At 39.7% G+C, this 27,520-nt stretch overlaps 1 protein-coding gene and 1 long non-coding RNA gene across 35 annotated transcripts in view; both read left to right on the top strand.

The window, feature by feature from the left end:
• LOC106568684 (disks large homolog 1) overlaps positions 1-27,520 on the top strand; it is a 347,451-nt gene that overhangs the window by 118,686 nt on the left and 201,245 nt on the right. The gene's annotated exons all lie outside the window — the stretch shown is intronic.
• Positions 11,494-13,831, top strand: LOC106568687 (uncharacterized). Its single transcript, XR_006758732.1, has 3 exons — positions 11,494-12,685; positions 12,881-12,967; positions 13,373-13,831. It is a non-coding gene; the product is annotated as an uncharacterized lncRNA (long non-coding RNA).

Here is a 27,520-nt window from a genome sequence, read left to right as displayed (position 1 = left end):
ACCCCTGAGGTGCGTTATTTCTATTATAAACTGGTTACCAACGTAATTAGAAGAGTACAAATAGTTGTTTTGTTATACCTGTGGTATATGGTCTGACATACTCCTGATATCAGCCAATCAGCATTCAGGGCTCGAACCATCCACCTTATAATTACAAATAATTTGTGTACTGCAAATTAACTACAAGAACCCCAAACAGAAATGTTTGACTAAAACAGTCATTTTAAACCTAGCTTACATTTGTATACGATCACGTCTCTTTTATGTGTGGGAATACTTGCGAACAGATTTCTTAAATTCAAATTACTTCGAGCTCATTTCCACAATGGAAAAAGAAATACAAAACACGCATGCCAAATTCGTCAGTTCGGGAACCCTGCCGTATGTGATGTAAACAGAGATATCTACTTTCTTGGGGACTTGAATATTGACTGGTTTTCATGAAGCTGTCTGCTCAAGAGGAAGCTTATCACTGTAACCAGTGCCTGTAATTGGATTGATTATTAATCAACCTACCAGGGTGTTTACAAACACTACAAGAAGATGATCATCCACATGTCGATCATATTTTGTTCTAAAGCTGTGTCCGTACACATTGGATGCAGTGATCACAATATAGTGGCTATATCCAGAAAAGCCAAAGTTCCACAAGCTGGGCCTAAAATAGTATGTAAGAGAGAATACAAAATATTTTGCTGTGATTTATGTGGATTATGTTAAAAATATCTGTTGGTCTGTGATTAATAAGGAGCATCCTGACGCTGCACTTGATGAATTTATGAAATTGCTTCTTCCAATTACTGATAAACATGCACCTGTTAACCTCTCTCGGGTATGTGGGACAAAATCGTCCCACCTAGTCAACAGCCAGTGGAATCGAGTGGCGCGAAATACAAAAACCTTAAAAATGCTATAACTTCAATTTCTCAAACATATTTTACACCATTTGAAAAAGAACTCTCATTAATCCAACCACATTGTCCGATTTCAAAAAGGCTTTACAGCGAAAGCAAAACATTAGATTATGTTAGGAGAGTACCCAGCCAGAAATAATCACACAGCCATTTTTCAAGCTAGCATATATGTCACAAAAACCACAGCTAAATGCAGCACTAACCTTTGATCTTCATCAGATGACACTCCTAGGACTTTGTTATACAATACATGCATGTTTTGTTCGCACCCAAACAAGGGCACTGCGTTCATCCACCTCTGGCCTGCTGGCCCCCCTACCGCTGCGGAAGCACAGTTCCCGCTCAGCCCAGTCAAAACTGTTCGCTGCTCTGGCACCCCAATGGTGGAACAAGCTCCGTCACGACGTCAGGACAGCGGAGTCAATCACCACCTTCCGTAGACACCTGAAACCCCACCTCTTTAAGGAATACCTGGGATAGGATATAGTAATCATTCTAACCCCCCCCCCAAAAAAAAGATATAGATGTACTATTGTAAAGTGGTTGTTCCACTGGATATCATAAGGTGAATGCACCAATTTTGAAGTCACTCTGGATAAGAGCGTCTGCTAAATGACGTAAATGTAATCAAGTTCATATTTATATCAAAAAACAGCTTTTTACATTAGCATGTGACGTTCAGAACTAGCATACACACTGAACTTTCGGTGAATTTACTAAATTACTCTTGATAAACGTTTACAAAATACATAATTATTTAAAGAATTATAGATACAGAACTCCTTTATGCAATCGCGGTGTCAGATTTTAAAATAGCTTTTCGGCAAAAGCACATTTTGCAATATTCTGAGTAGATAGCTCGGCCATCAAGGCTAGCTAAACAGACACACGCCAACATCGAGGCTCAGTATACTCAGAATTACTAGTAGAATTGGATTACCTGTGCTGTTCTTCGTCAGAATGCACTCCCAGGACTTCTACTTCAACCACAAATGTTGTTTTGGTTCAAAATAATCCATAGTTATGTTCAAATATCCTCCGTTTTGTTCGTGCATTCAGGTCCCTATCCGAAGGGTGACGCGCGGACGCATGTCGTGACAAAGAATTTCAAAATATTCCATTACCATACTTAGAAGCATGTCAAACGCTGTTTAAAATCAATTTTTATGCTATTTTTCTCGTAAAAGAAAAACATCTCGTAAAAGAAAGAAAAACATGGCCACTTCTCGGGGCCGCGCATCTCCTGTGTCTGAGCCACCAACCTGACCACTCACAAACAGCGCTCCTGTACCTAGCCCAGAGACAGCAGAGATCTCATTCCACTTTCTGGCGCCTTCAGAGAGCCTATGGGAGCCTTAGAAATTGTCACGTTACAGCAGAGATGCTGTATTTTCGACAGAGATGCCACAGAAACACAATAAATGGTCAGAGAGGGCACTTCCTGTATGGAATCTTCTCAGGTTTTGGCTCGCCATATGAGTTCTGTTATACTCACATTCAAACAGTTTTATAAACTTTAGTGTTTTCTATCCAAATCTACTAATTATATGCATATTCTCGTTTCTGGAAAAGAGTAATAACCAGTTTAAATCGGGTATGTTTTTTTTATCCGGCCGTGAAAATACTGCCCCCAAGCACTAAGAAGTTAAGAATCTTACTGTTAGAACTGTTAAGGTTGCATGGATTGATGAGGAACTAAAAAAACTATGGTTGAAAGAGATGGCTGCACATTTGACTGGCTGCCTTACTGCAAATTAAGAAATTGTGACTAAACTCAATAAAAATAAACTATTATGAAGCCACGATCAATAATATAAAGAATGAGGGGAAAACTTTGTAGTTTAAATAACATTTAAATAAAAGACAAATTCAACTCTGTTTTTCATCAAATCAGATGTCTTATTCATCACAAAACCATTTGATGTAGCCAATACTTTTGATGATTACCTCATTGGAAAAGTAGGAAATGCCAACAACGAACAGTGAGCACTTGTACTCAAGCATAAAAAACAAATAAGGAAAGAAAAGTGGTTCACTTTTTTAAGTTGGTGTGGGAGAAGTGTATAAATGATCGATCAATAATGAAAAACCTACTGGCATTAAGTTAGATGGAAAGCTACTGATGATGGTAGCTGACTATAGCCATTCTTATCTGTCATCTTTAATCTGAGCCTAGAGGAATGTCTTGGTCCTCAGGCCTTTAGGCACACAAGTCATTCTGCTTCACAAGAGTGGTAAAGCGGCCTTTACTGGTTCGAACAGCAGACCTATCAGCTTGCTGGTTTATTTATTTTTTGTACTTTTACCCTTCTCCCCAATTCTGTGATATCCAGTTGGTAGTTAGTCTTGTTCCATCGCTGCAACTCCCCTATGGACTCGGTAGAGGCAAAGATCGAGAGCCATGCATCCTCCAAAACACAACTCTGCCAAGCCGCACTGCTTCTTGACAAACTGCTCGCTTAACCCTGAACCCAGCCGCACCAATGTGTCGGAGGGGACACCGTCCAGCTGGCACCCGAGGCAGCTTGCAGGCGCCCGGTCCACCACAAGGAGTTGCTAGAGCGTGATGAGACAAGGAAATCCTGGCCAACCAAACCCTCTAACACAGACGACGCTCTGCCAATTGTGCGGCGCCTCATGGGTCTCCCGGTCACGGCTGGCTGTGACACAGCCTGGGATCGATCCTTGGTCTGTCGTGACACCCCAAGCACTGCAATGCAGTGCCATAGATCACTTGGGAGGCCCCAGCTTATTGGTTTAAAAATACAATAAAGCAACACCTGACGGCCCAACGCCTCTCCCACATTACCTACTTGTTTGTGTACCGGCAAGTATGTGTAACTGATAGATGCACACACACACTACATGTTCATGTTTTTAAATATATGCAAAGTCTTTTTAGTTGTCGGACCCCAGTAAAACTGTTAACTTCTATGGGCTAGGTGGGAAGCCCTGCGGGACACACAGTGAAATATCAGGGCGGAAAATTCAAAAACAACAAAATGTCATAATTCAACTTTCTCAAACATACGACTATTTTACACCATTTTAAAGATACACTTCTCGTTAATCTAACCACATTGTCCGATTTCAAAAAGGCTTTACAGCGAAAGCAAAACATTAGATTGTTAGGAGAGTACATAGACAAAAATAATCACACAGCCATTTTCCAAGCAAGGACATGTCAATAAAATCCAAAACACAGCCAAATGAAGCACTAACCTTTGACGATCTTCATCAGATGACACTCCGCGGACATTATGTTACACAATACATGCATTTTTTTGTTCGATAAAGTTCATATTTATATCCAAAAACAGCATTTTACATTGGTGCGTGATATTCAGAAAATTTATTCCCACCAAAACGCCCGGTGAATGTGCACATCATTTTACAAAAATACTCATCATAAACGTTGACAAAATACATAACAATTATTTTAAAAATTAAAGATAGACTACTCCTTTATGCAACCGCTGTGTCAGATTTTAAAATGGCTTTACGGAGAAAGCACATTTTTCAATATTCTGAGTACATAGCTCAGCCATCACGGTGAGCTAATCAGACACCTGCCAAATCTTCGGGCAACCTAAACTCAGAATTAGTATTACAAATATTGTATTACCTTTGCTGATCTTCGTCAGAATGCACTCCCGGGACTACTACTTCCACAAGAAATGTTGTTTTTGTACCAAATAATCCATATTTATCTCCAAATACCTCCGTTTTGTTCGTGCGTTCAGAGCACTATCCAAAGGGTAACGCGCGGAACGAGAGAAAGTCAAAATGTTCCATTACCGTACTTAGAAGCATGTCAAACGCTGTTTAAAATCAATATGGTATTTTTAACGTAAAATTGCGATAATATTCCAACTGGACAATAGCATATTCATTCAAGAAGAAAAAGGAGGGGCGCGCTCACGGGACTGAGCATATCCAATCACTTTGTTGCCAGGCAGACCACTCAGTAACTGAGCTCCTATACTCTGCCCAGTGACAGGAAAATGCTCATACCACTTTCTGAAGGCTTTAGACAGCCAATGGAAGCCTTAGTAAGTGCAACGTCACCCCACAGACACTGGAGCTTCGATAGAGAATCAAAAGAACTACAATTCCCAGACTTTTCAATTCCTGCTTGGATTTTTCTCAGGTTTTTGCCTGCCATATGAGGTCTGTTATACTCAGACACCATTCAAACAGTTTTAGAAACTTCAGAGTGTTTTCTATCCAAATCGACTAATAAAATGCATATTCTAGTTTCTGGGCCAGAGTAGTAACCTGTTTAACCTGTTAGGGCTAGGGGGCAGCATTTGCACGTCTGGATAAAAAAAATGTACCCGATTTAATCTGGTTACTAATCCTACCCAGTAACTAGAATATGCATATACTTATTATATATGGATAGAAAACACCCTAAATTTTCTAAAACTGTTTGAATGGTGTCTGTGAGTAAAACAGAACTCATTTGGCAGGCAAAACCCTGAGACATTTTCTGACAGGAAGTGGATACCTGATGTGTTGTATTGCCTTTAAACCTATCCCATTGAAAAACACAGGGGCTGAGGAATATTTTGGCACTTCCTATTGCTTCCACTAGATGTCACCAGCCTTTACAAAGTGTTTTGAGTCTTCTGGAGGGAGATCTGACCGAACAAGAGCCATGGAACGATGATGTCCCATTAGACACCTGGCGCGCGAGTTCATGTTGGGTACCCTCGTTCCAATACGTTATAAAAGAGTATGCATTCGTCCACCTTGAATATTATTCATGTTCTGGTTAAAAAGGCCCTAATGATTTATGCTATACAACGTTTGACATGTTTGAACGAACGTAAATATATTTTTTCCCCTCGTTCATGACGAGAAGTCCGGCTGGCTTAGATCATGTGCTAACAAGACGGAGATTTTTGGACATAAATGATGAGCTTTTTTGAACAAAACTACATTCGTTATGGACCTGTGATACCTGGAAGTGACATCTGATGAAGAGAATCAAAGGTAATGGATTATTTACATAGTATTTTCGATTTTAGATCTCCCCAACATGACGTCTAGTCTGTATCGCAACGCGTATTTTTCTGGGCGCAGTGCTCAGATTATTGCAAAGTGTGATTTCCCAGTAAGGTTATTTTTAAATCTGGCAAGTTGATTGCGTTCAAGAGATGTAAATCTATAATTCTTTAAATGACAATATAATATTTTACCAATGTTTTCTAATTTTAATTATTTAATTTGTGACGCTGACTTGACTGCCGGTTATTGGAGGGAAACGATTTCCTCAACATCAATGCCATAGTAAAAAGCTGTTTTTGGATATAAATATGAACTTGATAGAACTAAAAATGCATGCATTGTCTAACATAATGTCCTAGGAGTGTCATCTGATGGAGATTGTAAAAGGTTAGTGCATCATTTTAGCTGGTTTTATGGTTTTGGTGACCCTGTCTTTGACTTGACAAAACATTACACACAACTCTTGTAAATGTACTGTCCTAACATACTCTAAATTTATGCTTTCGCCGTAAAACCTTTTTGAAATCGTAAAACGTGGTTAGATTAAGGAGATGTTTATCTTTCAAAGGGTGTAAAATAGTTGTATGTTTGAAAAATGTGAATTTTGACATTTATTTGGATTCAAATTTGCCGCTCTTGAAATGCACCTGCTGTTGATGGAGTGCACCACGGGTGGCACGCTAGCGTCCCACCTAGCCCATAGAGGTTAAATTGGGTACGTTTTTCATCCGGCCGTGAAAATACTGCCCCCTAGCCCAGACAGGTTAATTGGGATCCTAATAAATCAAATGTATGCACTTTGCACACCTGGATTGTGCAATTTTTTCCCCCATATTCTTCTCATAACTCTTCAAGCTTTTTCACGATGTTGGCTAGACAGCAATTTTGTCAGATGTATTATTCTTCAGATATACTACATATTTTATCGACATACTGTCCATAATGTATTTTTTTTTTAAGTATATAAATTATGTATAAATGCAACATGCAACATTTGAAATGATTTTACTGAGTTACAGTTCATTTAAGGAAATCAGTCAATTGGAATAAATTAATTAGGCCCTAATCTATGGATGTCACATGACTGGGCAGGTGCACAGCCATGGTGGGCTTGGAAGGGCATAGGCTCACCTACCAGGGAGCCAGGCCCAGCCAATCCAGAATACGTCATTCCCCACAAAATGGCTTTATTACACACAAATACTTCAGTTTCATCAGCTGTTCGGGTGGCAGTTCTCAGACGATCCCTTTGTTAAGATGCCCTCAAATTGAGACGTGGAATTGTGCTGTGTGACAAAACGGCACATTTGAGTGGACTGTTGTCCCTAGCACAAGGTGCAGCTGTGTAATGATCATGCTGTTTAATCAGCTTCTTGATATGCCACCCCTATCAGGTGGATGGATTATCTCGGCAAAGGAGCAATGCTCACTGACAGGGATGTGCACAAATATGTTAACATTGGTACCAACCCTTTACATGTTGCGTTTTATTTTTATTCATATTGTATGTATTTATATGCATGTCAAAATCAAATCACATTTTATTGGTCACGTATATTGGTCACGTTGTGTTTCTAGCTCAAAGTGCAATAGTATCTAACAATTCACAACAATACAAAAATCTTGACGTAAAAGAATGGAATTAAGTATATAAATATCAGGACTAGCAATGTCAGTGGCATTGTCTAAAATACAGAAGAGTAGAATACAGCGGTTGCTCCTTTAACCTGTTGGGTCTAGGGGGCAGCATTTGCACGTCTGGATAAAAAAAATGTACCCGATTTTAATCTGGTTACTAATCCTACCCAGTAACTAGAATATGCATATACTTATTATATATGGGTAGAAAACACTCTAAAGTTTCCAAAACTGTTTGAATGGTGTCTGTGAGTATAACAGAACTCATTTGGCAGGCAAAACCCTGAGACATTTTCTGACAGGAAGTGGATACCTGATGTGTTGTATTGACTTTAAACCTATCCCATTGAAAAACACAGGGGTTTAGGAATATTTTGGCACTTCCTATTGCTTCCACTAGATGTCACCAGCCTTTACAAAGTGTTTTGAGTCTTCTGGAGGGAGATCTGACCGAACAAGAGCCATGGAACGATGATGGCCCATTAGACACCTTGCGCGCGAGTTCATGTTGGGTACCCTCGTTCCAATACGTTATAAAAGAGTATGCATTTGTCCACCTTGAATATTATTCATGTTCTGGTTAAAAAAGGCCCTAATGATTTATGCTATACAACGTTTGACATGTTTGAACGAACGGAAATATATTTTTTCCCCTCGTTCATGACGAGAAGTCCGGCTGGCTTACATCATGTGCTAACAAGACGGAGATTTTTGGACATAAATGATGAGCTTTTTTGAACAAAACTACATTCGTTATGGACCTGTGATACCTGGAAGTGACATCTGATGAAGAGAATCCAAGTTAATGGATTATTTACATAGTATTTTCGATTTTAGATCTCCCCAACATGACGTCTAGTCTGTATCGCAACGCCGTATTTTTCTGGGCGCAGTGCTCAGATTATTGCAAAGTGTGATTTCCCAGTAAGGTTATTTTTAAATCTGGCAAGTTGATTGCGTTCAAGAGATGTAAATCTATAATTCTTTAAATGACAATATAATATTTTACCAATGTTTTCTAATTTTAATTATTTAATTTGTGACGCTGACTTGACTGCCGGTTATTGGAGGGAAACGATTTCCTCAACATCAATGCCATAGTAAAACGCTGTTTTTGGATATAAATATGAACTTGATAGAACTAAAAATGCATGCATTGTCTAACATAATGTCCTAGGAGTGTCATCTGATGGAGATTGTAAAAGGTTAGTGCATCATTTTAGCTGGTTTTATGGTTTTGGTGACCCTGTCTTTGACTTGACAAAACATTACACACAACTCTTGTAAATGTACTGTCCTAACATACTCTAAATTTATGCTTTCGCCGTAAAACCTTTTTGAAATCGTAAAACGTGGTTAGATTAAGGAGATGTTTATCTTTCAAATGGTGTAACATAGTTGTATTTTTGAAAAATTTGAATTTTGACATTTATTTGGATTCAAATTTGCCGCTCTTGAAATGCACCTGCTGTTGATGGAGTGCACCACGGGTGGCACGCTAGCGTCCCACCTAGCCCCAAGAGGTTAAAAGTTGCGTCATACTGCAGCACACCTTGCAGGCTGCTGCAGCATTCTGTGGCACGTTATCTAATTGTCAGCCATTTTTTCTGTTAATGCAAGTTAGTGCTAGTTTGACCACCAGAGGGCATCTTTGAAAAGCGTTTGATAGTCTTCATTCTTGGCATTACCAGAGAACTTAACCTTTTTTGTAATAACATAGTATTTGAGATTGATTTTAAGGTTTGGCTTAATTAATTAGAGTAATGTTATGGTGTTTATTTTCCGAGAAAAACAAAACCCTCAGGGTTTCCGTTAGGATGGAATGGAAAATATGGCGCTGTTCAACGTGACGGTCGGGAGTAGTCTACAGCATAAGAGGATTGGAAGATTCTAAATTGTTTGCCTTCATTAGACAACTTTGTTCCAATATTTATGTAAATCATTTATATTTATTCCCATAGTAATTTATGGATCATAACTAAATCAACATCTGCATTTTGAAATACTTTTTTAATCATTATTTTATTAACGGAAGCATAAAGATGCTGAGGATGAAATACAGTACTGTACGTATATGCTTTTACGTTTGGATAATAAAGCATTTTGACGATATAAGCCACCTGTGTTTGTTTATTAGGCTACTGTGCAGTCTGACAAGTGAACATTGTATTGTAGGCTTACTGTAGTAAATATGGGAAAGTGCCTAATTCCTTACATAGGGAAGAGCAGGCCATGTCTGTACTACAAAATGCAGGCACGCGGAAACCCGGGTTCAATTCCCCGACGGGGAGGAAGGAGTAGGTTGTCCTTGGAAATAAGAATTTGTTAACTGATTCCATATGTTATTTCATTGTTGTGATGTCTTCACTATTATTCTACAATGTAGAAAATAGTAAAAATAAAGAAAAATCCTGGAATCAGTAGGTGTAATCCAAATTTTTGACTTGTACTTGCTTAACCTCTCTGGGCTAGGTGGGATGAAATCGTCCCACCTACGCAACAGCCAGTGTAATCCCGTGGCACGATTTTCAAATACCTTAGAAATGCTATTACTTCAATTTCTCAAACATATGACTATTTTACACCATTTTAAAGACAAGACTCTCATTAATCTAACCACACTGTCCGATTTCAAAAAGGCTTTACAACGAAAGCAAAACATTAGATTATGTCAGCAGAGTCCCCAGCCAGAAATAATCAGACACCCATTTTTCAAGCTAGCATATAATGTCACAAAAACCCAGAAGACAGCTAAATGCAGCACTAACCTTTGATCTTCATCAGATGACACACCTAGGACATTATGTTAGACAATACATGCATGTTTTGTTCAATCAAGTTCATATTTATATCAAAAACCAGCTTTTTACATTAGCATGTGACGTTCAGAACTAACATACCCCCCGCAAACCTCTAGTGAATTTACTAAATTACTCACGATAAACGTTCACAAAAAACATAACAATTTAAGAATTATAGATACAGAACTCCTTTGTGCAATCGAGGTGTCCGATTTTAAAATAGCTTTTCGGTGAAAGCATATTTTGCAATATTCTGAGTAGATTGCCGTGATGGCTGGGCTAGCTATTTAGACACCCACCAAGTTTAGCCCTGACCAAACTCCGATTTACTATTACAAAAGTTTGATTACCTTTGATGTTCTTCGTCAGAATGCACTCCCAGGACTGCTACTTCAATAACAAATGTTGGTTTGGTCCAAAATAATCCATCGTTATATCCAAATAGCGGCGTTTTGTTCGTGCGTTCAAGACACTATCCGAAGTGTAAATAAGGGTCACGAGCATGGCGCAATTCGTGACAAAATTTTTTAAATATTCCATTACCGTACTTCGAAGCATGTCAACCGCTGTTTAAAATCAATTTTTATGCCATTTTTCTCGTTAAAAAAGCGATAATATTCCGACCGGGAATCTGCGTTTAGGTAAACAGAGGAAAGAAAACAAAGCATTCGGTCGACGCGGGCACGCGCCTGAGTCTCACAGTACTGTAACCAGCCCCTACCCAAATGCGCTACTTTTTTTCAGCCAGAGCCTGCAAAGCCACGATTCAGCTTTTTGCCGCCTTCTGAGAGCCCATGGGAGCCGTAGGAAGTGTCACGTAACAGCAGAGATCCTCTGTAATGGATAGAGATAATCAAGAAGGGCAATATATTGTCAGACAGGCCACTTCCTGCATGGAATCTTCTCAGGTTTTGGCCTGCCATATGAGTTCTGTTATACTCAGACACCATTCTAACAGTTTTAGAAACTTTAGGGTGTTTTCTATCCAAAGCCAATAATTATATGCATATTCTAGTTACTGGGCAGGAGTAGTAACCAGATTAAATCGGGTACGTTTTTTTATCCAGCCGTGTCAATACTGCCCCCTAGCCATAACAGGTTAATTAATTTGATATTATGGCGTTTCTATTCCATGAAAAACGAAAAACCCTCTGGGTTTCTGTTAGGATGGTACGGATAAATGGCGCTGTACAACGTGACGGTTGTTAGATAGCCTATAGTTAATATACTGGCAAGTTTGATGTTTAACTACTAACGTTAGGTAGATAGCTAACATACCGGTACATTCTTCTGTAATGATATGCTATGTGGTTCGTATTTTGAGAACAAAAAATGTATTTGAAAACAAAACTCCAATTTAATTTCGTTATCAACCACCCTCCATTTTAGCCATTTTGAGTGTCAGTTTGGCTACAACCAAAACTGTTCAGCCTTTCTTTCCGACACAAAGGAAGTCATAGCGGACACCTTCGAAGGACTGTGATGATGGCATCTCAGGTAAGCAGTACTGGGCGTTCTTCCGTCCAACTTCTATAGTAGTTAGCTCCTATGATTCAGTGTCGGTTCATACATCTATATTACATAAACACATGCAACCGTTGAATGATAAATCATGCAATTATTATTCTCAAGCTAACCAAAAACCTTTAGCTACGAACGCCTATTCTCGCCTTTTTCAGGTGAATTCATATAACTTTCTTTCATTGCAAATCATAAGCAGGCCATGTCCTATTTGTTTCATAGTCGATATGTAAGCATATTTTTTGACTGTAACAGTTAGCTTTTTTTACAGAAGGATGAAAGAACACTGTCAGGAAATGCTATTCTAATATGTCAGATGAAGTTAGACCAGAAAGTCAGGGCCATTAAGGCCAGGATGCCTCATGGGGGCTTTAAAATGGTCAAAGGAAGTCTCCAAGCAATGGGCTATCGTGTACAATGGCGAAGAATTAGGGAGTCTTTGCAGCGTGTAGATGGTGCAGGTATCATTGCTAGAAAGATCCAGCTTCGTTGCATTGCTCGGCAAAAATACTCTGTTCCTGCTTCCCTGTCTCTCGTCCACACTGATACAAATCATAAATTGATAAGGTACTAAGATGTATAATGTCTCCATCAAATCTAAGAAGTTATTTAAACCTTTTTATTCTTATTTGTAGACAAATTTTCAATGATGTATGAAATGGGAGTTGTACTTCATCAACTGGTAATACATAAATAATGCAGGTTAATAGGTTAAACATTTCACTTTTAATTCCAATGCTTTTTTTTCAAGATACAACATTGTCATCTTGGGCGGTATAGATGACATTTTCAAGGAAGGTAAGTATATTATTTTGTATGCATGTTGCATATTTCCCATCACATAATGAACAACCACAATACCATTCTGGGTTTAAGCTTTCTGTGCTGAATTGACGTATCCTGAAAATGACATCTGCTGCTTTAGATTGAACGGTCATATCTCAGTTATTGTTTTCATATCTACAAAAAATACGTTTTTTTCTTTACTTTCAGAGTGCGAGCTGATCAAGGGGTCAAAAATGTACATATTGCCAGTTCACTGTCCGAGAAACAGGCTGGCAAATTTGTCCATAACCAGAGGTAATTAAACTGTTTTGTTCTTTTCCTCTCTTCCTCTCTGCCTACCTTGATGTACATGGAACCTGTCTCGCATGCATTAATTAAAAAACCCTTAAGATGTCAGCTGCGAATTTTCAGATTTACACCACATAACACAGCCATTTTCACTGGACTATCAAGACCCTGTTGCTGCCAAGTCATGATTTCCCTGGGGGTTAGCCTTGCAATAACCAAGCCCTCTATTTAAATGTTTCAGGTACACTCAGATAGGTGTCTGCGTCACATACAGTCTGTCACCACTCACAGAGGCACACACAACTTGCATTTCTATAACCTCGGACCCACCTCAGTGTTCACTATTCATGGAGGAAGACCACAGAGATTAGGTTCCTCCCTCCCACAAAACCTTTTCTTTCTCTCTGTTAGAGTGGAACGCTTATGGAGAGATGTTTGGAGTGCTTTGACATGTCAGTACTACAACTTGCTGCACAGTTTGGAGGAAGACGGCTACCTTGACCTGTCAAATTCTATCCACCTCTTCTGTGTGGGATATGTGTTCCTACCTCGTCTGCGACAGATCTGCAGAATTTCACAGTTGGAATAGTCACCCTTTAAGTACAGAGGCGAACCTGACACCTCACCAGCTGTTGCCTTAGCACTACACAATGGATTCAAATGATCAAGTCATCAAGCTTCAAGTGGTATTTATGTATTTGTGATCTGGTAATGTAAAAGTCTAATGACATTATCTTCTGTTTTTCAGCATAAAGTACTCTGTAGCCACTTAGTGTGGACACCAGGTGAGACTACACACAGTTATATCAGCTGTGCTGGTGAACCCCTCCTGCATCTGAACTGGCTGACAGAGGGCACAGCATGATCATAGGTGAGAGGTGACTTGTTCGGGTCAACCGGATAGTATTATTAAAGAGAGGCTTTACATTGAAATAGAGATCTAGTAGTCCCAGAGTTAATGATCCAAGGTCAGTTTTGCATTTCACCTCCTGATGATTGTGACTGACAGTGTTAGAATAAAAAAAAACAAAGCTTAATCATGCTCTCTCTCTATCCATCTGTCTCTTGTCTGCAGGTGTGTTTTGATGTGAGAGAGGAAGTCAGTCGCGTCATCGCCACCTCACCCGCTCTTAAGATAACCTTCGGGCAGATTGGGAGCCCGAAGCTGGTTAGGAGACACTATGTAATTGTGATGAACTGAGAGAATATTAGGGTAGCACTGTAATTCATTAATCATATGCTGTCTTCCCTGCTCCTCTGTTTTACCTCTTTCCTTTTCTGTCTTTTCTGTCCCCTCTCTTCCCACCTCCTCTTTGTTCCTCTTTTTTAAATAATTATCACCATATGTGCATTAAAGTACAGATTGAACTTGTAACTTTATAATATAATATTACAATTATCTTAATTATAATATATGTATTTATAACACCTGGATAATGAACTTCTTTCAATAAAGCGTTTCACATTCTCCACTGGTTGAAATGAAGTATCTCATTGAAATACTACACCTATCCTTTGTCCTCAGATTAATGCAGATGAAGGTAGTTAGATATGCATAGGAAGTGTAGTGTACTGTTTGGTTGCTGTATATATGAATTACAAATCAGCCTTTACTTAAATCATATTTCTAGTCTATTACATAGTTACAATGTGTAATCATTGATGTCCCAGGAGCAGGAGTGGTAAACACTGTTGAAGTGTATAATTGTAATGCATACATGCAGACACAGCATCATTCAAATAATGGAGTTTGCTACACCTAGTATATGATATAACAGAAAAAGAATGTCTCAGATTCATACCTGAACCGCACCTTTCTTTGCCAAGGAAGAGTATATATTCAATGTGGGGATCTCATGTGTGGTAATAACTACAGTACATGTTTATAGGACTTGCATCCTCGGCACAAAGTTATTTTATTCTACTCAATCCATAGGCTTCATTAATTCCATTCAGACTTGAAGTCGATACAACAACTATGATAGCTGAGGTTCATAGGTTTTGAACTAATATTCATACCAAACCTTTTAGGGTCCATACACAGATCGGCTACATACTGTTTTTTTCATATTTTATTTTTTTAATAATTAAGAAAAGCAATCAGGCACCCAAGATTACTTGCTAGCTACTTCCAGACACATGAGAGAACAGCTCACTGAACATTACTTATCCTACCAGAGCTGGTTAGGCTGTTATGTTATCCGGAGCGTTGGTCACTGCAACTGTGCTGTCAATGTCTGTTTGTAAATTCGGAGCGTTTCGCTCTTGGAGCATTCAAGTGCTCACTGGACTTTCTGGCCGAGGAGTTGGGGTAGATCCGAGCGTTCTGACCTCACAATGCCAATCAAGCACCCAAGCTAACTGGCTAACATTGGCTAGCTTACTAGCTACTTTCAGACACATAATGAGAGAACACCCCACTCTGACCATTTTACTTGACCTAGCAGAGCTGGGTAGGCTGTTTTCATGTTATCCAGAGCATTGGTGACTAACTGCTGCTGGCAACAATTTAATTATGCTTATTTGCTGACGTTTACTGACACCGGCCATATTCAACGGTGGTTGAGCGTTCGTAAATTCATCAGTTATTCTGCGCTCTGGCACACTCCGATGTGTTTTTCCTTATGAAATGTAGCTAGCTAGCTAGGTAAACAATGAGCCATAATCCCAACTCATGAAGTTACTACCCTGCATTAATCTGCAGGTAGCTAAGAAACTAGGTTCAATGTTAGCTAGCTAACATTAGGCTATAATTAGTCAAGCAAACGGATCTGAGATACAAATAAGATCATACACGTAATGTTAGCTAGTGAGCCAACAGTACACTTTAACTTGAAATCAAACCACTTTCTGTCAAAATTAGAAACTTATATCTGAAATTAGCTAGACTATCTTACCTGTATACATCATCGATGGGCTTGTCTCCTGTCGGATGTCATGGTTGCCCTTAGTTTGAAGATGTAATCCGGAGACAGGTGTTTTCTCCATCTCCTTAGCTGTCATACGCAAATTCCACTGATTTCAAAACTCTGTCCTCCAGAAAGTGGAGAGCATACACGTAACATAAGCTAGCGAGCCAGCCAGCTAATGTTAACTAGCTAACATTACACTAACTTGACATTAGGCTTATTCAGTTTTGCTAAGTGGGACAATAAAAAAAGCCGCGCTTGAGAGGATTACCTATACATAATTAACAGCTCAAATAGACAGAAGTGTGCTATATGGCAGACCAATCCAAACATCTCCCGGCATGTCCAGCCCACACCATTATCTCAGCCAATCATGGCTAGCGGGAAGGTTGCTGTATTTTTCTGTAGCTAAACCAACCAGGCTCTTAATTTTAACAGTTGTATTTACAGATGGCATACAAGTTTGTTATTAAGGCACATGAAAGTTCACATGTTCGAGAAGGCATTTCTGCCCAAAAACGAATTTTGATAGAAAGTCAGCATCCCGGAGTCGCCTCTTCACTGTTGACGTTGAGACTGCTGTTTTGCGGGTACTTTTTAATGAAGCTGCCAGTTGAGGACTTGTGAGGCGTCTGTTTCTCAAACTAGACACTCTAATGTACTTGTCCTCTTGCTCAGTTGTGCACCGGGGCCTCCCACTCCTCATTCTATTCTGGTTAGGGACAGTTTGCTCTTGTACGAGATCTTCAGTTTCTTGGCAATTTCTCGCATGGAATAGCCTTCATTTCTTAGAACAAGAATAGACTGACGAGTTTCAGAAGGCCGTTTTTGAGCCTGTAATCAAACCCACAAATGCTGATGCTCCAGATATTCAAATAGTCTAAAGAAGGTCAGTTTTATTGCTTCTTTAATCAGAACACAGTTTTCAGCTGTGCTAACATAATTGCACAATGTTTTTCTAATGATCAATTATCCTTTTAAAATGATAAACTTGGATTAGCTAACACAACGTGCCATTGGAGAACAGGAGTGATGTTTACTGATAATGGGGCTCTGTATGCAGATCTAGATATTACATAACCTATTTGCTGTTTCCAGCTACAGTAGTCATTTACAGCATTAACAATGTATATACTGTATTTCTGATCAATTTGATGTTATTTTAATGGACAAAAAAAGTGATTTTCTTTAAAAAACAAGGACATTTCTGTGTGTGTGTGTGTGTGTGTGTGTGTGTGTGTGTGTGTGTGTGTGTGTGTGTAAAAGCATTCCAGGTGAAGCTGATTGAGAGAATGCCAAGGGTGTGCAAAGCTGTCAAGGCAAAGGGTGGCTACTTTGAAGAATATAAAATGTTTTGATTTGTTTAACACTTTTTTGGCTACTACATGATTCCATATGTATTTCATAGTTTGATATCTTCTATTATTTTACAATGTAGAAAATAGTAAAAATAAATAAAAACTCTTGAATGATATGTGTGTGTTTATATATATATATATATATATATATATATATATATATATATACTGCTCAAAAAAATAAAGGGAACACTAAAATAACACATCCTACATCTGAATGAATGAAATAATCTTATTAAATACTTTTTTCTTTACATAGTTGAATGTGCTGACAACAAAATCACACAAAAATAATCAATGGAAATCCAATTTATCAACCCATGGAGGTCTGGATTTGGAGTCACACTCAAAATTAAAGTGAAAAACCACACTATAGGCTGATCCAACTTTGATGTAATGTCCTTAAAACAAGTCAAAATGAGGCTCAGTAGTGTGTGTGGCCTCCATGTGCCTGTATGACCTCCCTACAACGCCTGGGCATGCTCCTGATGAGGTGGCTCCTGGACAGTCTGTGGTGCAACGTGGCGTTGGTGGATGGAGCGAGACATGATGACCCAGATGTGCTCAATTGGATTCAAGTCTGGGGAACGGGCGGGCCAGTCCATAGCATCAATGCCTTCCTCTTGCAGGAACTGCTGACACACATGAGGTCTAGCATTGTCTTGCATTAGGATGAACCCAGGGCCAACCGCACCAGCATATGGTCTAACAAAGGGGTCTGAGGATCTCATCTCGGTACCTAATGGCAGTCAGTCTACCTCTGGCGAGCACATGGAGGGCTGTGCGGCCCCCCAAAGAAATGCCACCCCACACCATGACTGACCCACCGCCAATCCGGTCATGCTGGAGGATGTTGCAGGCAGCAGAACGTTCTCCACGGCATCTCCAGACTGTCACGTCTGTCACATGTGCTCAGTGTGAACCTGCTTTCATCTGTGAAGAGCACAGGGCGCCAGTGGCGAATTTGCCAATCTTGGTGTTCTCTGGCAAATGCCAAACGTCCTGCACAGTGTTGGGCTGTAAGCACAACCCCCACCTGTGGACGTCGGGCCCTCATACCACCCTCATGGAGTCTGTTTCTGACCGTTTGAGCAGACACATGCACATTTGTGGCCTGCTGGAGGTCATTTTGCAGGGCTCTGGCAGTGCTCCTCCTGCTCCTCCTTGCACAAAGGTGGAGGTAGCGATCCTGCTGCTGGGTTGTTGCCCTCCTACTGCCTCCTCCACGTCTCCTGATGTACTGGCCTGTCTCCTGGTAGCGCCTCCATGCTCTGGACACTACGCTGACAGACACAGCAAACCTTCTTGCCACAGCTCGCGTTGATGTTCCATCCTGGATGAGCTGCACTACCTGAGCCACTTGTGTGGGTTGTAGACTCCGTCTCATGCTACCACTAGAGTGAAAGCACCACCAGCATTCAAAAGTGACCAAAACAACAGCCAGGAAGCATAGGAACTGAGAAGTGGTCTGTGGTTACCACATGCAGAACCACTTCTTTATTGGGGGTGTCTTGCTAATTGCCTATAATTTCCACCTGTTGTCTATTCCATTTGCACAACAGCATGTGAAATGTATTGTCAATCAGTGTTGCTTCCTAATTGGACAGTTTGATTTCACAGAAGTGTGATTGACTTGGAGTTGCATTGTTGTTTAAGTGTTCCCTTTATTTTTTTGAGCAGTATATATACCCACACACTGGACTCTGACATTGCTTGTCCTAATACTTATTTATTTCTTAATTCCGTTATTTTTCTTTTGGATTGTTGTGTATTGCTAGATATTACTGCACTGTTAGAACTAGGAACACAGGCATTTCGCTACACCTGCAATAACATCTGCTCTTTATGTGTATGCGACCAATCAAATTTGATTTGATTTAAAACATTTGCCATAGATTTCAAGCAGATTTAAGTCAAAACTGCAGCTTGGCTACTCAGGAACATTCACTGACTTATTGGTAGGCAACTCCATTGTAGATTTGGCCTTGTGTTGTAGGTTATTGTCCTGCTAAAAGGTGAATTCCTTTCCCAGTTTTTGGTGTAAAGCAGACTGTTTATTTTATCCTGAAAAAATCCCCAGTATTTGCCAATGTCAAGCATACCAATACCATGAGGCAGTTACTCAGTAATGTGTTCGATTTGTTAAAGCTGCAATATGTAACTTTTGGGTGACCTGACCAAATTAACATATAAATGTAAGTTATTGATCTGTAATTATCATTGAAAGCAATTCTAAGGATTGGTAGATCTTTTCTATGTGCACCATTTCTCTGCTTCCCCTTAAGTTTTGTTTTTGCGTCTTTTTATTTAGTTTTTTACACCAGTTCAAACAGCTGATAATGCAATATTTTTGCTTATTGAAAAGATATTTCACAGCAGTTTAGATGGTGCAATGATTCTCTACACTGGATTGTTTTGTCACATAAACTTAAATTAGGCTAACTATTAGAATTTTAGCAAACCGGAAATGGTTGAGGGATTTCTGCATATTGCACTTTTAAACCAATTTTTACTTCTGAACTAATTTAGGGTAGCCTAAACAAAAGGGGCTGAATACTTATGTAACGGCTATTTAATTATGAATTCTTAATCTTTTTACTTTGACATTAGAGTATTTTGTGTGGATTGACAAAAAATGACAAACCTATTTTAATCCCCTTTTGTAGCACAATAAAATGTGAAGAAATCCATAAATACTTTGTCAAGGCACTGTACATGTACTAATACATACTTGTCTTCGCTCATGTTCACATGTGAGATTCCCCTGCAGTGCATTAACCAGACAGACATAGTCCAACTTCCTAAAACTCAGTTCTAAGTTGCAACATATTCAAAATATGTTCAAACTATGTTGATCTCATCGACAATCAGCCTTTGCATCCATAGCGCCATTCATGAATTTGAGTTACATTTCCGCAGACCAATCCCTCAGCTTTATACCAAACCAAGTTGATGGGGCTGCCGTTGGGCAGAAACACCCTCACAATTATGGCTTTAAAAACTACATTCTAAACTTATTCTGTTTAGTCTTGATATTTATTGACAAAAATATGTGACCGACCGGCTCGATTCGGTCTTGTGTAACAAAATTTGAAATTGTGTTTTTTCATTGGGTAAAAGTAGAGACTCTGAGCTAGAAAATGGGATAGCATACAATACAGTTGTGGAACAATGGGAAAGTAATACTGCTTTGAAAGTGGATAAACTTGTAACCCCACTTTTGAGAACCTACTGGAAAGCCATTTAGCGTCACACCCTCTCAAGCCTTAGCCCCACCCATCTCTTTAAGGATTCATATGTGAGGCCATGCACTAAACAACCTAAGATTTCAAGACTAAATGCTGGTTTATACTACATCTATCAACAATTGTTGCAGTGACATGAACATTCTATGGTCGTCCGACATCAAACTTGTCATTAAGTTTAAACACACAAACTACAGGCTGCATGACATCAGCAGCCTGGTGGTCCAAAATGGCATAACTTGTGTATTTTAACACCAATAAACCCACCCATTTAGAAATGTCAATATAGCAAACCAGGCAACTAAAAGCAAGTTTCTAAACAATGTTTTGGTTCGTTTCTAGCTTGTTAGGAAGCTAATTTTAAGTTGGCTGGCTAGCCAGTTAAAATAACGTCCATATCATATCGCTGACAACTTCTTCACTTTCGCTAATTTGTCTTCATTATTACAGGAAAATAAACTCACAACAAGATCATTGTTTACAAGTTAATGGCTCGTCAATTACAGAAAATAGCTTATGGTTGTGTGACGAAATAAAAGCAGGGCATTCCACCGGAGGATTTTAGAACGTGGACACTGTCTCGTTGGCCTAACGTTATTTCCTGATTTGACTTTGGTGCAGGTCATGTTCTTCAAATTACCGTCTCTGGTCAACACATATTATATCAAATCTGAGTTTCTTTGTCACATGCACAGGTTACAGAATGTTTAGTGAAATGGTTACTTGCATAGTGGAGTCTTTTGTTTAGACATGTAGCTAGCTAAACAATTAACCATAATCCCAACTCATAACGTTACTGCCCTGCATGAATCGGCAGGTAGCTAACAACCAGGTTCAATGTTAGCTAGCTAACATTAGGCTATAACTAGCAATGCAAATGGCTCTGAGATCCGAATAATATTACTACACAGATCATACATGTAACGTTAGCTAGCCAGCCAGCTAACTAGCTAACACTACGCTTTAACTTGAAATGAAAATGACTTTCTGACAAAATTATAAACGTATAATATCTGAAATTGTAGCTAGCTAGACTATCTTACCTGTATATATGGATGGACTCTTCTCCCCTCTGTCATGGATGCCATGCTTCCTTTAGTTTGAAGATGGAATCTGGAGCAGGTATTTTATACAACAGCCTTCTGTGTGTTCTCTTTTCGACTCTCTTTTCATATTTGCAATCAAACGGCAGAATTTTCTTCATCTCTTTAGCTATCATTCTCTAAATCCGCCGGGCATTCCACTGATTTCAAAACTCGGCCTTCAACAAAAGGGAGAGCAACACTTTTGCAGTTCTACTACGTGATATCTTTCAAAAAAGCAGCATTAGAAAGGCTTGCCTACACATACTGACCAGCTCATGTTATAGACAGTAGCTTGCTACATGGCAGACCAATCTGAACTCATCTCTCGGCATGCCCAGCCCACCCATTATCTCAGCCAATCATGGCTAGTGGGAATATTCCTGTCTTTTTCCGTGGTTAAAACAACTAGGCTCGTAATTTAACAATTTTATTCGTATTTACAGATGGAATGCAAGTTTGTTATTAAGACACATGAAAGTTCACATGTTCCAGAAGGCATTTCTGCCAAAAAAATGCATTTTGATCAAAATAAAAACAAAGTTTACATTCAAATGCCTCCTGTGAAGTAGTGACGCGCGACATATGCCTAGTTTCCTGAACGAGTCACATATTGTTTCCAAATTGAGCATAATTACAAGAAAAACGATACAAAAGTGTTCAAGTTAATTGTCGATTAGTTTTATAGTTTGTACATCGTCACATATTTGGGTACGTGTCTTCAGCTCCTACCTTACCTTAGTCTCTTTGTAATGTTTATCGCCATAATTTGGAGCATGACTTAGACCTGGAGGTGCAATGGCTGCTTGATGGCATCCTAGGACTGTAAGCCTATAACAAGGATAATGTTTGGACTCAGTTTAACTTAACATCCAAGGTAACTCCATGGTAGCATGATTTACTATTGTATGCCCCTTTTCCCCTTAGGCACTTACAGCAGATTTCTTTATTTAACTAGGCAAGTCAGTTAAGAACAAATTCTTATTTACAATGACGGCCAAACCCGGACGACGCTGGGCCAATTGTGCGCCGCCCTATGGGACTCCCAATCACGGCCTGTTGTGATACAGCCTGGAATCAAACCAGGGTGTCTGTAGTGACGCCTCAAGCACTGAGATGCAGTGTCTTAGACTGCTGCGCCACTCAGGAGCCCAAAGGATTGGATAGGTATAAGCCAGTATGGCAAAAAAACGACTTAATCTGTAAGAGGGCCGCGTGCAACTCCTACCATATTGCTTATACCTATATCATTCTTTCAAATCTACATGAAGTGCATGGATAAGGCAAGGGGTTGTTTCTGGACTGGGCCATAGTCACTCTACCTGCTGGTTGATGGCTCTTTGCTGCCATCCAGAGATCAAATCAAGCCATTACGTTGTTTCCACCATATTGTCATCTATTGAATAGTTTGCACATTTTCTGTCTCCAGTTTAAAGCATTGATCACTGTTAAATGGTCCTGTTTCTTGCTCATAAGGCTTACAGTCTGTCTTTGATTGAGATCATACAGATGAACTGTTGATCATGCATCTTATCATACATTGCATTGTCCACTCCGGTTGGCTGAGCCAGTGGCGGCGACAGTGAAGTCATTTTGTCATAAACATACATAGCCTGGTCAGAAATTGTTATGGCAGGTGTGTCATGCCATGTTTTAATGAGAAAAAGACTTGGGTGTTTATTCAATGTGCTGTTAAGATGCTCAATGTTTTGTCTAGAATTGTCAAAGGAGTTAAAAAGTGACTTGATGTTTTGTCTAGAGCTCAACAGCTCTATGCCTTTTCTTGAAACCTCTACATTGTCTAAGGTTAACCTCTAGAGGACCCCTTCGAGATAAAATCCTGTTAGCGGGATTGGTTGGACAACAACCAGTGAGATAGCACGGCGCAAAATTCAAAACAAAATGATCTCAAAATTAAAATTCAAGTATTATACGGCATTTTAACCTGTTAGGGCTAGGGGGCAGTATTGACACGGCCGGATAAAAAACGTACCCGATTTAATCTGGTTACTACTCCTGCCCAGTAACTAGAATATGCATATAATTATTGGCTTTGGATAGAAAACACCCTAAAGTTTCTAAAACTGTTTGAATGGTGTCTGTGAGTATAACAGAACTCATATGGCAGGCCAAAACCTGAGAAGATTCCATGCAGGAAGTGGCCTGTCTGACAAGTTGTGTTTCATCTTGGCTCTTTTTATTGAAGACTGAGGATCTTTGCTATAACGTGACACTTCCTACGGCTCCCATAGGCTCTCAGAGCCCAGGAAAAGCTGAACGATATCGAGGCAGCCTCTGGCTGAAACACTTTATCGCGTTTGGCAAGTGGCCGATCAGAGTACTATGGGCTTAGGCGCGTGCCCGAGTCGACCCCATGCTTTATTTTCTTTCGTCTGTTTACCTAAACGCAGATTCCCGGTCGGAATATTATCGCTTTTTTATGAGAAAAATGGCATAAAAATTGATTTTAAACAGCGGTTGACATGCTTCGAAGTACGGTAATGGAATATTTAGACATTTTTTGTCACGAATTGCGCCATGCTCGTCACCCTTATTTACCCTTTCAGATAGTGTCTTGAACGCACGAACAAAACGCCACTATTTGGATATAACAATGGATTATTTTGAACCAAACCAACATTTGTTATTGAAGTAGTAGTCCTGGGAGTGCATTCTGACGAAGACAGCAAAGGTAATAACATTTTTCTTATAGTAAATCTGACTTTGGTGAGTGCTAAACTTGCTGGGTGTCTAAATAGCTAGCCCTGCGATGCCGGGCTATCTACTGAGAATATTGCAAAATGTGCTTTCACCGAAAAGCTATTTTAAAATCGGACATATCGAGTGCATAGAGGAGTTCTGTATCGTGAGTAATTTAGTAAATTCACCGGTAGTGTTCGGTGGGAATGCTAGTCACATGCTAGTCACATGCTAATGTAAAAAGCTGTTTTTTGATATAAATATGAACTTGATTGAACAAAACATGCATGTATTGTATAACATAATGTCCTAGGGTTGTCATCTGATGAAGATCATCAAAGGTTAGTGCTACATTTAGCTGTGGTTTGGGTTTATGTGACATTATATGCTAGCTTGAAAAATGGGTGTCTGATTATTTCTTGCTGGGTACTCTGCTGACATAATCTAATGTTTTGCTTTCGTTGTAAAGCCTTTTTGAAATCGGACAGTGTGGTTAGATTAACAAGAGTCTTGTCTTTAAAATGGTGTAAAATAGTCATATGTTTGAAAAATTGAAGTTTTTGCATTTTTTAGGAATTTGAATAACGCGCCACGGGATTACACTGGCTGTTACGCAAGCGTCCCACCTAGCCCATAGAGGTTAAAGATACTCTACTCGTTAATCCAATCACATTGTCCGATTTCAGAAGGCTTTATGGTGAAAGCAAAACATTAGATTATTTTAGCATAGCACCTTAGCAAAAAAAAAAGCCATTTTCCAAGCACGGATAGCCATCACAAAACCAGATATACAGCTAAAATTAAGCACTAACCTTTGACAATCTTCATCAGATGACACTCCTAGGACATCATGTTAGACAATACATGCATTTTTTGTTCGATGAAGTTTATATTTGTATCCAAAAACCCAATTTTTACATTGTCGCTTTACGTTCAGAAAATGTTTTCTCCCCAAAGCTGCCGGTGAATAGGCACATTTAATTTCCAGAAGAACTCATAAACGTTGAAAAAATGTATAACAATTATTTAAAGAATAAGAGATAATCTTCTCCTTTATGCAACCACTGTCAGATTTCAAAATAACTACGGAAAAAGCACATTGTTCAATATTCTGAGTACAGAACTTAGCCTTCAATGCTAAGCTATACAGTTAGCCTACAACCACGACGTCGACAAATCTAAAAAAATATGTTCGAAATATTTACTTACCTTTGCTGATCTTCGGCGGAATGCACTCGGATGGGCACCCACTTCCACAAGAAATGTTAATTTGTTCTGCAAAGTCCATCATTTATGTCCAAATACGTCCGTTTTGTTGACCCATCCAGAACACTTTACAATGCCATGTGGCGTGGACGCAAATCCATAGACTAAATGTTCAAAGTTCCATTACCGTTTGTAGAAACACATCAAACGATGTTTACAATCAATCCTTTAGGGTATTTTTTAACGTAAAATTGCGATACTTTTACAACCGGGCAATAGGTATTCATCCCAGAAAATTAAAAAAAAAAAAGTCACATGCACGCGCATCATAAGACACCTCTCCTCAGACTGGCCAGTGATTGACTGAGCCATAATTTTCTGCCCGGTAACAGATGACGGTTGAAACCAGTTCCTAAAGATTGTTGACAGCCAATGGAAGAGTTAGGAGGTGCAACGTAAATCCTATGTCACTGTAGTTTTTCAAGGGATTCAAAACAAAAACTACATTTCTAATTTCTCCCACTTCCTGATTCAATTTTTCTCAGGTTTTTTGGCTGCCATATGAGTTCTGTTATACTCACAGACACCATTCAAACAGTTTTAGAAACTTCAGAGTGTTTTCTATCCAAATCTACTAATAAAATGCTACTAATAATAATACTGCCCCCTAACTCCAACAGGTTTTAATAACGGTACAATCAATTATGGTTCTGGAGAGCTTATGGGTTAGCCAGTATTTATTCTTGCCTTGTTCTGACTGAGTTAAGTAAACTAATTGCTTAAAGTTAAATCGGTGTTGCCCGAGTGCTCAACGTACAGTGCATTTGGAAAGTATTCAGACCCCTTGACTTTTTCCACATTTTGGAACCAGCCTTATTCTAAAATGGATTTGAATGTCCCTCATCAATCTACACACAAAACCCCATAATGACAAAACAAAAACAGGTTTTGAATTGTTTGCAAATGTATTAAAAAAGTTCAGAACTATACGTTTACATAAGTATTCAGACTCTTTGTCACCCCGCTCCTCCGCTCTCTCCACTGGCTTCCAGTTGAAGCTCGCATCCGCTACAAGACCATGGTGCTTGCCTACGGAGCTGTGAGGGGAACGGCACCTCCGTACCTTCAGGCTCTGATCAGGCCCTACACCCAAACAAGGGCACTGCGTTCATCCATCTCTGGCCTGCTCGCCTCCCTACCTCTGAGGAAGCACAGTTCCCGCTCAGCCCAGTCAAAACTGTTCGCTGCTCTGGCACCCCAATGGTGGAACAAGCTCCCTCACGACGCCAGGACAGCGGAGTCAATCACCACCTTCCGGAGACACCTGAAACCCCACCTCTTTAAGGAATACCTGGGATAGGATAAAGTAATCCTTCTAACCCCCCCCCCTAAAAGATTTAGATGCACTATTGTAAAGTGGTTGTTCCACTGAATATTATAAGGTGAATGCACCAATTTGTAAGTCGCTCTGGATAAGAGTGTCTGCTAAATGACTTAAATGTAAATGTACTTTGTTGAAGCACCTTTGGCAGCAATTTCAGCCTCAAGTCTTCTTGGGTATGACGCTACAAGCTTGGCACACCGGTATTTGGGGAGTTTCTCTCATTTTTCTCTGCAGATCCTCTCAAGCTCTGTCAGGTTGGATAGCTATTTTCGGGTTCAAGTCCGGGCTCTGGCTGGGCCACTCTATGACATTCAGAAACGTGTCCCGAAGCCGCTCCTGCATTCTTGGCTGTGTGCTTAGGGTCGTTGTCCTGTTGGAAGGTGGACCTTCGCCGGTCTGAGGTCCTGAGTGCTCTGGAGCAGGTTTTCATCAAGGACCTCTCTGTACTTTAATTTGTTTGTCGTTTCCTCCATCCTGACTAGTCTCCCAGTCCTTGCCGCTGAAAAATCACCATGCTTCACCGTAAGGATGGTATTGGCCAGGTGATGAGTGGTGCATGTTTCCTCCAGACATGACGCTTGGCTTTCAGGCCAAAAAGTTCAATTTTGGTTTCGTCAGACCATAGAATCTTGTTTCTCATGGTCTGAGAGTCCTTTCGGTGCTTTTGGCAAACTC

This window comes from Salmo salar, chromosome ssa14 (assembly GCF_905237065.1).
Source record: "Salmo salar chromosome ssa14, Ssal_v3.1, whole genome shotgun sequence".
In the NCBI taxonomy this organism is placed as follows: domain Eukaryota; kingdom Metazoa; phylum Chordata; class Actinopteri; order Salmoniformes; family Salmonidae; genus Salmo; species Salmo salar.
This window is presented reverse-complemented; position numbering and strand designations above follow the sequence as displayed.